The following is a 16,009-nucleotide window of genomic DNA, read 5'->3' as shown; positions in this document are numbered from 1 at the left end:
CAGACAACAGACAGCGTCAGAAGCGTCTAAGCTTCCAAAAAGGACTGGACTGCTGCTGGAGTGGTCCAAAGTTATGTTCTCTGATGAAAGTAATTTTGCATTTCCTTTGGGCTATCAGGGTCCCAGAGTCTGGAGGAAGAGAGGGAGAGGCACACAATCCCGTTGCTTGAGGTCCAGTGTAAAGTTTCCTGATCAGTGATGGTTTGGGGTGCCATGTCATCTGCTGGTGTTGGTCCACTGTGTTTCTGGTCCAAGGTCCAAAGCAGCCCGTGTAGCCAGGAAGTTTAGAGAGCACTTCCATGCTCCCTGCTGCTGACCAACTCTATGGAGATGCAGATTTCATTTCTAACAGGACTTGGCACCTGCACCGCAGTGGCCAAAGTTCCAGTACCTGGTTTACGGACCATGGTATCAATGTTCTTAATTGGCCAGCAACGCTCGTTTGATCTTTAACCCCCATAAGAAAATCTTATGGTGGTTATTGTGAAGAGGAAGATGCGAGGCAAGCCAGACACAAGAATGCAGAAAGAAACGAAAGGCCACTATCAAGAGCAACCTGGAGGCTCTCTCTGCTTTACCTATGACAGTGCCACAAACTGATCCGTCTCCATGCCACATATACATTTGCTGCGGTAATTCAGGCCAAAGGGCTAGCTAAGTGTGGGTGCTGCATGCTCATGCGCTTTTCTATGTTCATATACTTTTCGTTGGCCAAGATTTTAAATCATTTTTCTTTGTATTGGTCTTAAAGTTGTATTCCTATTTTCTAGAGATACTGAATTTAGGATTTTTCCTTGGTTGTCAGTTATGTCATCAAAATTAAAAAGAAATAAACAGCCCAGAAATATATCGAAGGTAGTAATGTAATGAATAGATATATCTTTTCACTTTGAATGGAATTAGTAAAATAAATCAACTTTTTGATGATATTCTAATTATATGACCAGCACCTGTATATGGCCAAGGATATGACGGGGCTGCTAATATGAGTTGGTCACCTAATGTTGACTTCAGGTCGACGAATGCAATAACACAAATGAAAAAAGCGCTGTATGTCAGCAGCATGCCAGGTCAACTACTTAAATTTCGTAGCTTGTGGAATCTGCAAAGAAGCCATCATGTTTCTTTTGGGCACCTTTTTTTCTTTGTGCTTTTCATTGCACACTCCTCAAAAGGCGCATGCAAAAAAAAAGTTCTTTGTGGGGGTGGATGAACTCCTGAAGAAATGTACAGTATCCCCATCGCGGCGTCCAATGGCAACTACATAAGACTCTCTTGTACGTCCGGTGGTGCATGTGGATGAAAGCCTTGAAGATCTTAAATAAGACCAGATGTCAGCGGTTGGAGAAGCAGAGATAACTGCTAGCACTTCAATATAACTTTGGAATTCCTGCTGTGCTTGTGGAAATGACAACTTCGCCTCCTGTCTTCTCTTGAAAACTGGCATGTGCCTTTCTCACAGTGCCTTCTTCAAAACTTGTAAGATATGGAGTGGCACCGTCAGTCGACTAAAAGCTGACCTACGACAGGTACCTAGGACGGTAGGAGTTCAAGTAGCATCTTGAAATAGCACGTAGCCACTAGCCAATAGCATTAAAGTCATCTTCACAACACTGACAAGATACATCTAAATGGAAAGGTGTTTGTTGGAGATGTGAGTGAGGTTCCGTGAGAAGATGCTCATATTCTCTGAATCTTTTATGGAGTTGATGAGACTAACAGAACAGCTGCTTTGGGAAGTTCAGTGATTGTTTCATTCTGTTCCGTACAAATGGGCTCAGGCTGAAAAGTGCCAAAGGTAATGACTGTAGATTTTCAAAGACAACGGCGTGCCATTCTCTATGTGATTCCCAGCCTTATATCAGGCTGGTGAAAATATATGCAACACTAGCCGAGTTTCAAGCGTTCATCGAAGCTGAAACTGGTCGCACGTCCATATATGTAGGAGCTCTCTGTTTGAAATTACAGACATTAACTGCTTGATTCTTACGCTCGGCTGCGCATATTGACCTTCAACTTGACGATGGTCACCACATTATAGATGTTAGGGTTACTAAATATCAATGTAAGCAACTTTAATTTTCCTGCCTGAGCAAGCGCTTATGCAAATGAATTGCTCTGAATTGAAATTGAATGATACTCATGCATCCTCTCCAAATGGAATAAACGATAATATATTGCTTTTTGATAGTTATAAATTTCACCAGCTAGTACTCACTTGGTTTGTGGATTTATTGCAGATGTCGAAGCGTTTCAGCTCGGCCATAACACGCTCCATACGGAGGGAAAAGGGCGCGCCGACGCGCGTGGAGTCCTCGCGACCGTGTTCTGCTAAGGCGATCTTGTTTGCTAGGGAATGGCGAAGGGGGGCGGGTCCTACGCTAAATTGGTCATATCCGTAAGTGGAGAATCGCTTTGCCTGTTACACGACGATCCACACGGTGGGCGAGTGGAGCGGAGACACGGATCGGCGTCTCAACTAAATTGTAAAAACGCCTTCCATTGCGTGCATAACTGCAAACACGGCCGTTTATTACACTCTAATCCTCCGAAACCGCGCGTCCTTACTAGATCCTCCATTCGTGCTTGCTGCAGAGCCTTCACCGGATGTGATTAGCACGGAGCGGCACAGATCGCGCGGCGCCCGCACGGGGAGAGAGCGAGCCATGCAGGAATGGAGAGAGCCCGGTATTGACAGCACGGCGGGTGAAGGCACCGATGAGGATGAAAAGGCTGAAGCTCTCATTCTGACGGGCGGCATCGATTCGTCGCGGGCCATCTCGCTGTTAACACCCCCATCCTCTCCAGAGATGATGAAAGGTGAGAGGGGGGCAGCGCTGTGGTTTGCGGTGAGTGAAGTGTTAGCCACGGTTACATTAACAGCCGTGGTGAGTTGTGAACGCGAAACTGTTTTATTAACACCAGAGTGGCATGTGCGAAAACATCCTCCTCGCTATGACCCTGGCAGGAGTGGTAGCTTCAGGCAGGTTTAGCTGCAGTGGATGAGCTCCTTTTGAGGATTGAAGGGAAACGCGAAGCTTAACATCACGCTCCTGGTCAGTTCCGTGTGTTCTGGACCCTCTGCTGGTGTTGTGATGGGGACAGACTCACACTCACCGGTCAAGTGTGTGCTACCGTGATGCCACGTCATCTCGCGCTCTAACTAAACACACGAACACTTGAAGATCAGTCGTGCAAGTCTGGGAGTTTCTTAAGTGGTCTGTTACAAAGAAAGAGAAGAAAAAAGTTAAGTAGTTATCCATGTTATACACATCTATTTAAAAACTAGTGTAATGTATACATTGTACGAATGTAATGTAAACCATGAATTAAAAAATGTAGTAATGAGTATAAGATATTTTTTTTGTCAGTGAAATGTCCGACTAGGCGGAACACCAAGCCAAGGACCAGAATAAGTGTTTTTATTGTTTTATAAAATGTAAATCTATTACAAATATTATTTTTAGTTAATTGAAATAATGCTGGAATAAAGTAAAATATGAAACATTATTCTTAGAAAAATGTTTTAACTAATTGAAATAGATTTAATTTGAAGTACTGAAAATTATTAAAAGTAAATTAAATAAAACTAAACACCCATAAAATATATAAGTAAAAACTAATTACAAAAATACAAATAAGATTAAATAGAAATATTTAATGAAAAAACACAAATTAATACAAATGCACAAAACAGAATGAATAAAATAGAAAACTCTAAAAATATAAAAATAAAAGCTACTTCAAAATATTCATAAATAAAATAATAGTATAGAAATTAATACTAAAATAACCTGATAATGCTGTAGAAACTATCACATCAGAAATTGGTAGTAAATTTTATATGAAACCTCAAGTAAAGCAATGAAATAAACAGGGATTTCCTTGGAGTATAAAACCTAAAATGCTATTTTCTTTGTAAAAATATACTCCCAGTAGGTCCTTGTTTTTTTATTTACAATGTCCTTACAAAATCATGTTTTTACATCGTAGTATGTTAAAGCAAACAATCATAATAAATGAATATGGGATCTCCTGCAACAACAGAAGTTTCTGAAATCTGTAATTTGCAGTGGTTCCCACCGTTTTATTTTTAGTCATTTATAACTGTGAAAATGCTATAAACAACTGCGTATGGTTCCCATCGAGCATTTTTGTGTAGTGAAAAATGTACTTGTAAGTCTTCTTTCATTTTAACCTAACATTTCTAAACATGTGTTCCTTCATCTCATGTTGAGAATGTAAAACAGCTGAACTTCCATCTTTATAAAGGAGTGGATGAACCATTATTAATGCGTGTGAAGGAGGGTGTTAAAAGTGCTTTGCATGGGCACTGTACTTCCCTCCCCTTTCCTTTCCTTTCTCCCTCCCTCGCCCTTTGGTTCATCTCCATTCTTTGCTGATCAAGCTCCCTGTTGTGGATAGTAGCTCAGAGAGACGTTGAAACATAGTCTGCTCTGTGTCCATGTAATGCTTAACAGTACCACTCTTAAACAGTCTCCCATCAGGACCTCATCTAATTTACCAATCCAGAAACTGTAGGGCATCTTGTATTCTCTTTGTGGTTATGTGTTCTTCTTGGCTGTGGTCTTGGAACTTCATGATCTCTGTCGGCTCTTGCTTTTTTGTATATATACGTGTTTTACCCTGTGCGCATTCGGCTCTTTTCGTTTTGTGTTTTACCGATCTTTTGCAATGAAGCACTTTTTGTGTTTTGCGTTGTTTACAAAAGTCTTGTCTAGAGTGGTCCAACGCTTTGTTCCCGGTTTTTTTGTGAGGAACTTTAATGCGTTAAAGCTTGTGCAGAGTCGCAGCTTGTTGTTTTTTTTTTTTGTCTTTGTGTTTATTCCTCAAGAATAAGCATGATGATACAATTTTGCAAACCCCTCAAGGCCTACATGGTTCCGTCTGTCCTGCCTGATAGTCAGATTTGTGATGGACACTTGAGATGTGTAACGTGGTAATTGAGATTAGTTGTTACCGAGGTAAGATTACTGAGGTTAATGAATTGCACAGCAGACCCTTCCTGTGTAAAACACTTTCTTAGGTGGTCTTTTCGACTGTCTGTTGTCACTCCGCACACACTCTCTGATTGTTTCCTGAGTAATCGATTTTAACCCTTTAGCACTGATTGTTGTATGTGAAATGGGTAAACGTGTTTAAGGTTGAATCAGTGCTGACAGTGTTACATGTGTGGGTCTTGCACAGAATGATGAGCAGTCTTATGACCCCATTATTGACTTTTGTGTGCGGGCTCTGTGTCCTGTCACAAACAGTGAATGGACTTTGTCATTGCAAAGAGTTTTTTTCACTAGCTAAACAGTAGTTCCTGACTGGAGTGTGAGAAGGAGAGCAGGTCATTTTTAGTGGTGGTATTTCCTGTGGAAAGTTTGTGCTTTCAGTTTCCATTCAGATGCACCATGATTTTACATTTTTTTTTAACCCTTTTTTTCTTTACGTTTAACTACATGCTACAAGTTTCACTAGCTGTGCAATTCAGCGAGTATATAAAAATAAGCTGTTGACTAGTCCACTGCTTATGATGTCATGAATATAATATAATATAATATAATATAATATAATATAATATAATATAATAATATAATATAATATAATATAATATAATATAATATAACTAGGGATGTAACGAGTTTTACATGCTAGCCGATTGTAAATGATTCAAATATGCTGACGATTTCAAATCTGGATGAGATGCTAAACAAATCCACGATTCTATTTAAGGGTAGGTAGTTGATATATGAATCAATAATAGGAGGGAACTTACTGACTTTAAAAAAGTTTAGACAGTATTTTTCTCTTTCATCTTGCCTCTTGTATAAATGCATATTAAAGTTCATAGCTGCTTTGTGTGTGTACAGCAGAAACCAAAGGAAACGCTTTAAAAGCGCTCACCTGCTGGCAGAGAGTGAATCTGACGTCTCGTTCAGCTTCGTCTGCTGTTTCTGTTTCATGCAGGTATTTTTTATGTATAATTTTCAGAAAACTCAAGTCAAAACATTCTATTGTTTTTTGATGTATACTTTCTAAATTACACAATCTAATTTAAATTAAAAACTGCTCATGTGTTTTATGCATGTATGCAGGATCTTTGTTGTGAATCATGAGTTAAAATGCAGTGGTTACTTGCCTCTAATTTAAATGGAAAGAGCACAGACAAAAGCCTTATTTGTTATATGAAGAGCGATTTATTTTATTTGTGTTACTGATTTGGATTTGGGGCTTGTTTTTAAATTTTAATTTAGTTTTGTTATTTACATTTTGCATTATATTTAAATTGGGTCCATGTTAGCAGACGACTTTTATTCCCAAAGTGCTATGTTAGTATATTATTATAGTGTTTTTATTTCAAATTTCACAAAGACATTTGCAGCATTTTGTCCAGAAGCATATAATAAAGGACGGATTTAATTTATAATTTGTCTTAAATCTCATTTTGTAAAAAAAAAATAAAAAATCAATAAAAATCTCGAATCGAATCGTGAAATCAAAATCGTGAATCGATTCGAATCGTAAGTTGAGTGAATGCGTTACGTCCAAGAATATATATTTACCATATATAAATAAATATACTATAATATAATATATATAATATAATATAATATAATATAATATAATATAATGCATGCTCTCCTTGACAGATCATGTCTTTTACTTTTTATTTTTTTGGTAAAAATGTTTTTTGAATTGTAATGTAACCAGTAGACTTTAATTTAATAATTTAATAATTATGTTGTGTAAATTAAATATTAGTTTATTTCATATACTATCTTTAAATGTTATTGTATCTATGTACATGTACACTACTGTTCAGAAACATTGAGTTATTCATAATTTTTTTAAGTAATAATTTTATTCTGCAGGGATGCATTGAATTGATCAACATTGAATGGATCCCATTTGGTAGCCGTCAAGAGGAAAATATTTTCTTGACAGTAGATCACTATATAATAATGATTTCTGAAGGATCATATGACACACTGAAGAAGACTGGGATAATGAGGCTGAAAGTTCCAATTTAGAACTCACTGAAATAACATTACATTTTACAATATATTCATTTTACAGAAAACAGTTCTTTTAAATTGTAATAATATTTTGCATGATTACTGTATTTTTTTGTAATTTTTGATCAAACAAATGCAGTCTTGGTGAGCATAAGAGACTTCTTTCAAAAACATTATACTAAAAATGATAAGAACAGTATTGTATATAATCAATCAGCTATTCTGCGTTAAACACAATAGCATGAGTATTGGCCAGAGAAAAACCTATAACGGTTGTCCACTAGTAGAAATTACAGTTAGGAATTAAATTACTAGACTCCATGTGAACTTTGCAACTAGAATTTCCTCTCAGGGATCAATACACTGTCAGTCCCTGTCTGTCTTTCTCCCAGTTTCCAGTTTTCAGCACAGCGTGGGATGTATTTGCTGTTTACACAAGCGTTTTGCACTAAATGCCTCTAATGTGCTGGAGTCCACCTGGATAATACTGTTTTCTTGTGTGGACAAGTGCCTGCGCCAATTCCCGAGACATTCTTCATGGAGTGCCATGGGTTTTTTGGTGTCTAATGGAAAAAGTGCTTACTCAAATATTATTTATTGACCTTCGTAAGGAGGCACACAGGAACCACTGGAGGCAAATGCACCGTTGTTTCTGTTTTTAGGGAGGATGGAGGTTCAGTTCTGCGGTGGATTGTCAGTGCGGCTGAGACTCTTCTTTTGTAAGTGACAGACTTCTGTTCGTGGCCCGCTGGCGCTGGTAACGCCAAACCACACTTGGCACAATGGTGCAACTGACATCATGAGACCAGATCATTCTGAATTTCACTCTTAGGAATTGTAGGCCTCATTTGAATTTCCAGTCGAGGTAGCCACAAACTATGTTGGCTAGGCTAGCTCTTGTTGTGCTTCCTGCCATCCAAGACATGTGGGTCATGAAACACATCAGCTAATTGGGATCAGAGCTGATATCTTAGCTGTGATTTTTGGTTCAGCTCATCCGACTGTTAAAATAAAAAATCACCATTGACTGTCCGCGGTAATTACAGAGTACTCTTTGCAATGATGTTGCCCGCAGTCTGATCAAACTGTCAGTTTTAATTGCTCTGGAGTGCCCTCAGCCTGCCAAGAGCTGGGTTTGCATGGATTTTCAAAGCATGCTCGGGAAGTGTGTACTTCTAAAGCCCTCCTGTGGAGGAGGGTGAATGAAATTCTCTAATTTGTGCTTGAGATGAGGCAGCTGTAGTACCAGATGAAATATAGGTGTTTTTTTGGTTGTGTTAGCCAGCAGCTGAATAAAATATATAAGGGCAATCATACTGTGATAAACGTCTTTACATGGCCCAGTATTTCCCATCCAAACCACACTACCACGAGATGTGAATGTAAAGACAAGACGTGCAGTGATAAATGTAGTTGGAGCCATTATAAGAGATTGTGGATGACTTGTGGGTAACTGGCTGCTATGGGTGATTCATCATAACTGCAGTCAGCAGTTTATAAGACAAACTCTCCACTTCTGTTAAAATGACAGAAATGCTTACTTACACATTACTTGCATCTATTGTTGTGTATTCCATCGGTAATGGACCTTAGGCAGGGTTAACACTGACACTGTAAATCCTGACATATGAAGAAATAGTCAGAAAAAAATGAACATATAAAAATATAATTTAATTAGAATTACTAATATTTTGAAAAAATATATTTTTAAATCAAGCTGTGTATTGAACCTTCAGACAAAAAATGTTTTTGTATATTATGTTTGATGCACCAGGCTTTAATTTATTCATTTAAATGTATTAAAAATGTATTTTTCATTGCATTTATAATTTTTTTAACATGATATTTTTTATTAATTCAAACTGATTTTGATACAATTGGTGTAGTCAAACTAAGGTGCCAACAAAGCTAAAACTCGGTTATAAACAAAAATCATATATATATATATATATATATATATATATATATATATATGTATATATATATATATATATATATATATATATAAATATATATATATATATATATATATATACATACATACATACATACATGCATATAGAAATACACACACATTTATTTTTATAATATAAATATATATCACATATTGAATAAAAATATAATTAAAATGAAAATATGAAGACAAGCACATTATTAAAAATCTCTTAACAATAACAATATATAAAAAAATACAATTTGATATACAGTTTTCTATAATTATACAATGTTAAAGAAGTAAAAATAAAGTTCTATTTGAATGTTCCCAAAATTATAATTTAATGATACGTTACTCTTGCCTTTACTTTATCAGCATCAGTAAATCATAAAAAAGACGTGCATCATGAGGCAGACATTTTTATTTTTTATTTAAATATCATATTCGGATAGTTTTTACACCTATCATTTTCTACCCTCTTGTCTGTGATTGTTAATAATTTACTTCATGCTCACCAGGCTTTAATTTATTCATCTAAATGTATTAAAATGTATTTTTCATTGCATTTATAATTTTTTCAACATTTATATTTATTAATTGAAGCCTGATTTTTGATAAATTTGGTAGTCAACAAAGGGGTGCCAACAAATTATAAAACCACAGTTTATAAACAAATCATATACCTATATATATATATATATATATATATATATATATATATATATATATATATATATATATATAAATATATATATATATATATATACATACATCTATGTACATAATGCACACATTTATTTATAATATAAATATATCACACATTGAATAAAAAATATAATTAAAATGAAAATATGAAGACAAGCACATTATTAAATCTCCTTAACAATAACAATATAAAATGATTTGATATACAGTTTTTTCTATAATTATACAATGTAGTAAAATAAAGTTCTTTGAATGTTCCAAATTATAATTTAATGCGTCGTTACTCTTGTTACTTTATCAACATCAGTAAATCATAAAAGAGCGTGCATCATGGGGAAAGACATGTACTTAATGGCTTTAGAATTACAAAAAAATAAAAAGTATACTTACAAGACTGTGTACTTAATGGCTTTAGTGAGTGAAAAAAACTACAATCCCATGAAGCACTGACATAATCGAAGTAAGAATGATAGATAAATAAAAACAATATTTTAAAATTTTATAACAAAAATATAAATATATATACAAATATTTAAGTATTTTGACACCATATACTTGACGTAATTCGCAACACTTTGCAATGTAATTTTGACCCATTACTGAGTAATTGCAACACTTGCAACATGTAATTTCTGATTGCGCCTGGTAATTTTCACACAATTCCGCCGTTAACACAATTGTGTTTAGAAATAGGTGAAACACAGATGGCTTCAAACAAGGCACCCCCTCCCCTGTTACCATACAACATTAACACCCCACGGGGGAATCAGTTTGCCTATGGAGCAAAAAAATGAGTTTTAACATTCTAACAATTATAACATAATTCCCATTCTGCCTGAATCAGTTTGCCTATGGAGCAAAAAAATGAGTTTTAACAGTCTAATTTTGATAACATTGTTTCTATGCTGCTTGATTGCTGCCAATTTGGTTTTAATGCTCTGTCTGTCTGTTTCCACTCTTTACCAAAAGGTAATCTGGTTCCGTAACACTTTACTCTAGCACTGTTCATCCAGTTCTCACCACATGTCCAGGGCAGTGGTCTGCGTCTTGGTCCCTAGGAGGAGCTCTGGGGCTCGATACCTGTGAAGAAAACACTCTCAGTGATGGAAAGAGGATTTGAAGATTCTCAGTGGTGACAGAGACTAATCAGCAGAGTTCTCTGCTTACCCACAGTGTGACTACTCGAGGAGTGCATGGGCGTAACGGATACCGTAAACACGCCGCCAGACGAAGTCAGCTGTGGAAAATCACTATCAATAAACATAAGTACAAAAAACACCACATAAATTCAAATCATTTGAATCTCAAATAAACACAAATAAACAAACATGTCAAGAACATTACTGCCGTCTAGGTCCTTAATGTTTCCCTCACTCATGATCAAAAAGAAACAAGAAATTAAACAAATATACTATGTATAATCCGACTAAAATTTTTTACCAAAATCATTACCTCACAAAAAACACCTTTGTTTTAATTTATTAAATGATTTATGTTCGCTCACCTATCTTTACACAGGATTTAGCAGTAGTCCACTTGTCTGTCATCAGTCGTATTGGAAACCTTCAGATCCCTTTGATAAAAATCGCCAGTATCACATAGTGAGAGTGAATCGTCAAAGGAAGCCCTCATCTTTAGAAGTTCACAATTAGTTGAGATTATTATTTGCACTTGAACTGGGCAGCTGACTCACAGGAAATGTGTAGTGAACGGAACAGCCTGAATAACACACTCTGACCTGTGAATAATCTCCAACACGGTGATGTAAATATCCAGTGTATAAGCAGCTGAATACTACTTTCACCTGTGCAAAATACAGGAAAAAAGTGTAATTAATATACAGTCTTTTCAAGCGTGGTCGATCCCCATGCTGTATGGGGATTTCAAGTAATGTATTCAATGAAATGACGTTTTTTTTTGTATAATGAGTTGTACCTTAACAAGACAAAAGGTCATATTTATCAATGAGCATATTTATGCTCATTAAACTAAATAGAAGACGCACAAGAAAAAATGATTCAACTCATCAAAAAGAATACTTGATACACATAATAATTAAGTCAATCTTGTACCTCTTTTGCATTTTCTTTTTATTTTAAAGGTTTCTGGATACATATAATAATTAAGGATCAGAATAAATAGACATCAATTTTGTTTTATCTTATAAAACAATAATAACAATAACATAAAATTTCAAATAAACCTTGTAACACTTATTTTGATTTTATGATTGTATACTTACTACCAACCTTCCAAAAAAAATAAAAATAAAATAATAATAATAATAATAAGAAATACTAATAAATAAAAAAAACAGTTTACATTCCGATCCTCCCTTAATTTCTTTTAGGTCCCTACTTGTGTTATGGTGCTGACTTGACATACTAAATTCTTTTGGAAAATGACAGATATGTTACTGCAACAACCTGAGGCAACCTTGCCACGTTACATAACACTATACACCACAATTAAAAATTAAAATTTAATAACCAAAAACCCTAAATCCTCTAACTGCACAGTGCACATTTCATATATAACAAATAACAAGAACTGCTGTAACTGCTCAGGGCACGGTGGTGATGTCATATATATCAAAGCATTACAATCAAAGCGTCCAACAATATCACATTTTCTGTTCTCTTACAATTTGAGTGGCCGTGATATGGCCATAAAACTTAAGTAAAGCTTTTAATAATTTTTGATCAATAATTTCCAGGGAAAAAGTTCAAAACATTGTCTGGTTGTTGCAAAATTCAAAATGCAGAAATTCTGGTACATCAAAAGTTTGCAATTAACCTGAGCAGAGGAACCTACTAAAATCTTTCTGATTTTAAAAACACAGCACTGAAGATGAGGGCATTCATATAAACGCAAAATGAGCTCAGAGAACGGGGACTGCATGTTTCCAGCGACTGGCCAGAGCCTGCGCAGTAGTAACTCATCACCAGAACAGGCTGCCGTCAGAAAATAATAGGTCACAAATATGAAATAAGACACAAATATAAAACGAAGACATATTCATTTGTACAAGTAAACAGAAACCTGCTTGGTATCTGTATGTGTACAGCATACAAGAATATTTCTTTAGTCAACAAACACCTCTCCAAATGCTTCCCACCACCACTCTTTCAGCGCCACCATGTTTGGTGTCTCAATCTGAGCAGCAAGTCCTAATTCCCCAACTGCTGATGGGAACCCTAAACACATGGTAGAGTTGTAAAACAGATTATTCTTTTGATTCTACGGGATACCCACCCCAGATATGAAACTTTTGTCATTAATCCACCTTACCCCCATGTCGTTCCAACCGTAGAGCCGTTCGTCTTCAGAACACAAGTTAAGTATTTTGGATGAAAACCAGGAGGCTTGAGACTGTCTCATAGACTGACAAATAAATAACAGTGTCAAGGTCCATAAAAACACATGAAAGTCCCGTCATCCGAAAACTCCATCTGCCATCGAGACGTCAAGCTGGGTTTATGTAGAGACGGAAACACATTTTGTAAGCAAAGAAAACAAAAATATAAAACACGACTTTATTCAATAATTGCCTTTGTCAACGTCTCCCTGTTGTCTCTTCATGCACTGTATGCTGCTTCTGCTATCCTGCATCATCTGTGCCACAAGGAAGCGCTGTTTCTATGTTTTTTATCTTTGATTTGAACATGCAGAACCAGCTCATGGCTTGGGTTACAGAATGACCACAGGAGAGCATACACAGCATACAGTGATATGGAGAGACCCAGAGGAACCGTTGACAGAAGTATTATTGAATAAAGTCGTTAGTTTGTTGTTTTCTCTTGCTTTTAAAAAAAAAAAAAAAAAAAAAGTTTTTGTTCCCCTCGCTTCATATGCCCCATATTGCATGTTTGATGGCAGATGGAGTATTCTGACGACGACTTTCATACCATTTATGGACCTTGACACTGTTATTTATTTGACACTCACAAGCCTCCCGGTTTTCAACCAAAATATCTTAAATTGTGTTCCAAATACGAATGGAGCTTTTATGGGTTTGGAACAACATGGGGGTAAATGATTGACAAAATTTTCATTTTGTGGAGTATCCCTTTAAGCTCTACTGAGCATCACAGTTAAGCACCACAGAGATTCCCTAAGGCGCAAACACACTTTTAAAACAGCCAGCTGGCTTAGCAAATGTTCACCTAACCATCTTTGAATCCGTCTAGGACTTTAAGTGAACTAGCCAGTTCTGTCCAGAGATAGTTTCGTTTATCATTGTTTTTCTTTGTCTTTTAACTGCTTTTTGTTTTTATCTTGTAGGTGGCCCCCCGACTTTTTGAGTATTTCCGTGCGCTGTACCCCATCTTGCGATCGGATCCGACTCTTTGGTGCGTTTTTCCGCCTGGAACGATAACGGACGGGATGGGTTGGTCAACCCGGGCATGGCTGACCTCCTTTACCGAACAGATTTCTTTCCCGGCCTTGGATGGATGCTTTTGAAGGAAGTCTGGGCAGAGCTGGAGCCCAAGTGGCCCAAGGCATTCTGGGATGACTGGATGCGGCACCCAGAGCAGCGGAAGGACCGCTCATGCATTCGTCCGGAGATCTCAAGAACTATAACGTTTGGCCGGAAAGGCGTCAGTTTGGGTCAATATTTTGACCAGTATCTGCGCTACATAAAACTCAATACTGAATTTGTGCCTTTCACTAAAGCGGACTTGTCCCTACTTGGTCCAGGAGAAGTACGATGAAACCTTTGAAAAGAAGTGTATAGCGCCCCCTTGGTGAAGGTGGAGGAACTACAGCAAGGTGGAAGCCTGAAAGGCTCCGGGCCGTTTCGAGTTCAGTATTCCAGCAGAGACAGCTTTAAAGTGCTGGCCCGCAACCTGGGAGTTATGGACGACTTGAAGTCGGGGGGTCCCCGTGCCGGTTACAGGGGCGTAGTCAGCTTTATTTCCCGCGGATCGAAGAATTTATCTGGCTCCCCCTGAGGGCTGGACTAAATATGACACCAGCTGGAGCTGAGGAGGATGAGCTTTGAACCAGAAAAGACCAGAAAACAGAGAAAACTCACATCTATTATTACAAGTACAGGAAGAGAGAAACGCCCTCCTCAAACCAAAGAAAATAGAGGCAGGGTGTGAAAGTTTGAGGAAGGGTTAACGCTAAGATGGGAGTATAAAATAACTGCTGTTTTGTTATGGAGGAACACCCAGGAATGCTGGGAACAGCACAAAGGTTGGTGCATCATATTTGCACAGCAATCATGCAACAATCTTCCCTCAAGAAAATAGTGTTACGCTGCAAACAGCTCCTATGCAGAATCGCTCCTTCTGACATGGAGAAAAATTATCTGATTATTTATTTTTTCTGACCTTTCTGTTTGACCTTTCTGTTGGTGTTAACATCAATCCAAAAGGCAAATAAGAGGTCGTTTTATCCCACCACAGTATCTTTTGGGTGAATCTCACGAAAAAACTCACATTTTACTCCAAAATCAATAGAAGAAATTATATTTGGGTTTTTTTTGTTGTTGTTGTTGTAATTTTCAAAATTCTCAGTGATGATTTTAATTATAACAAGAATTACTGTATAATTAAAACATTATTGCTGTAACATTTCAATAATGATAGTTATTATGTGCTTAATTTAAATTTTTGGCAAAAAAAAAAAAAGAGTTCTTGACAAGTGAGACTCAGCCTTTTAAAGATCAATCTGAGTGTTAAAAGCCCTTTTGAGACCCTTTGCCAAGTCTTATGAGTCCCTGACATCATTATAAATGAAAGCTGAGTATAATTGTAGTCTAAATTTGATCAATGCATTCATATAAAAGCGCAGACTCGTTCATTTGACTTTAATGTAGCACCGTTGAATCTATGAAGTTCAAGCTTGTTGCCAGAAAGGATTCAAGGCTTGTGTAACTGACATACCAAAACTCTGGCACAGCATCTCTTCTGTGCCATTCTGTTGAAGTACTGTACTTGAACCTGCTTTTTATTTTATCTGCTCTTCCTGGACCGGGAGAGCTCTCATTTGCTTCTTGAAGATGTTGTAGGTTTTGTTGCAAAACCAGTGGTCATAGAAATCACTTTTTTGTTCTTAAGGATGAAATAAATGGATTTCAGTAGGCCGGAGGAAACATTTTAATTAAATGTACTGTATCTAAATGTTTGGGAGTGAAATGATCTGATATTAATGCATATGCACGGTATGAAGAAGTGTGAAACCACTTCCTGACATGTTTATAAATTTAATACATTGAGAATAAAACAGACTATTTTGCTATTTGACAATATATTCTGTTTTTCTGTCTTTTTTGCCCATTTAAACATCCTTTTAGGAATCATTTTTATTTAATTATTTCTTTGGAATCTTAGAT

General features: G+C 36.6%; 1 pseudogene; it reads left to right on the top strand.

Annotated features, from left to right (window-relative positions):
• The first annotated feature begins 2,666 nt into the window (after nt 1-2,666).
• On the top strand, nt 2,667-14,669 carry LOC122144650 (annotated as a pseudogene).
• The last annotated feature ends 1,340 nt before the right edge of the window (nt 14,670-16,009 follow it).

Source organism: Cyprinus carpio, unplaced genomic scaffold (assembly GCF_018340385.1).
Source record: "Cyprinus carpio isolate SPL01 unplaced genomic scaffold, ASM1834038v1 S000006747, whole genome shotgun sequence".
NCBI classification, from domain to species: domain Eukaryota; kingdom Metazoa; phylum Chordata; class Actinopteri; order Cypriniformes; family Cyprinidae; genus Cyprinus; species Cyprinus carpio.
This window is presented reverse-complemented; position numbering and strand designations above follow the sequence as displayed.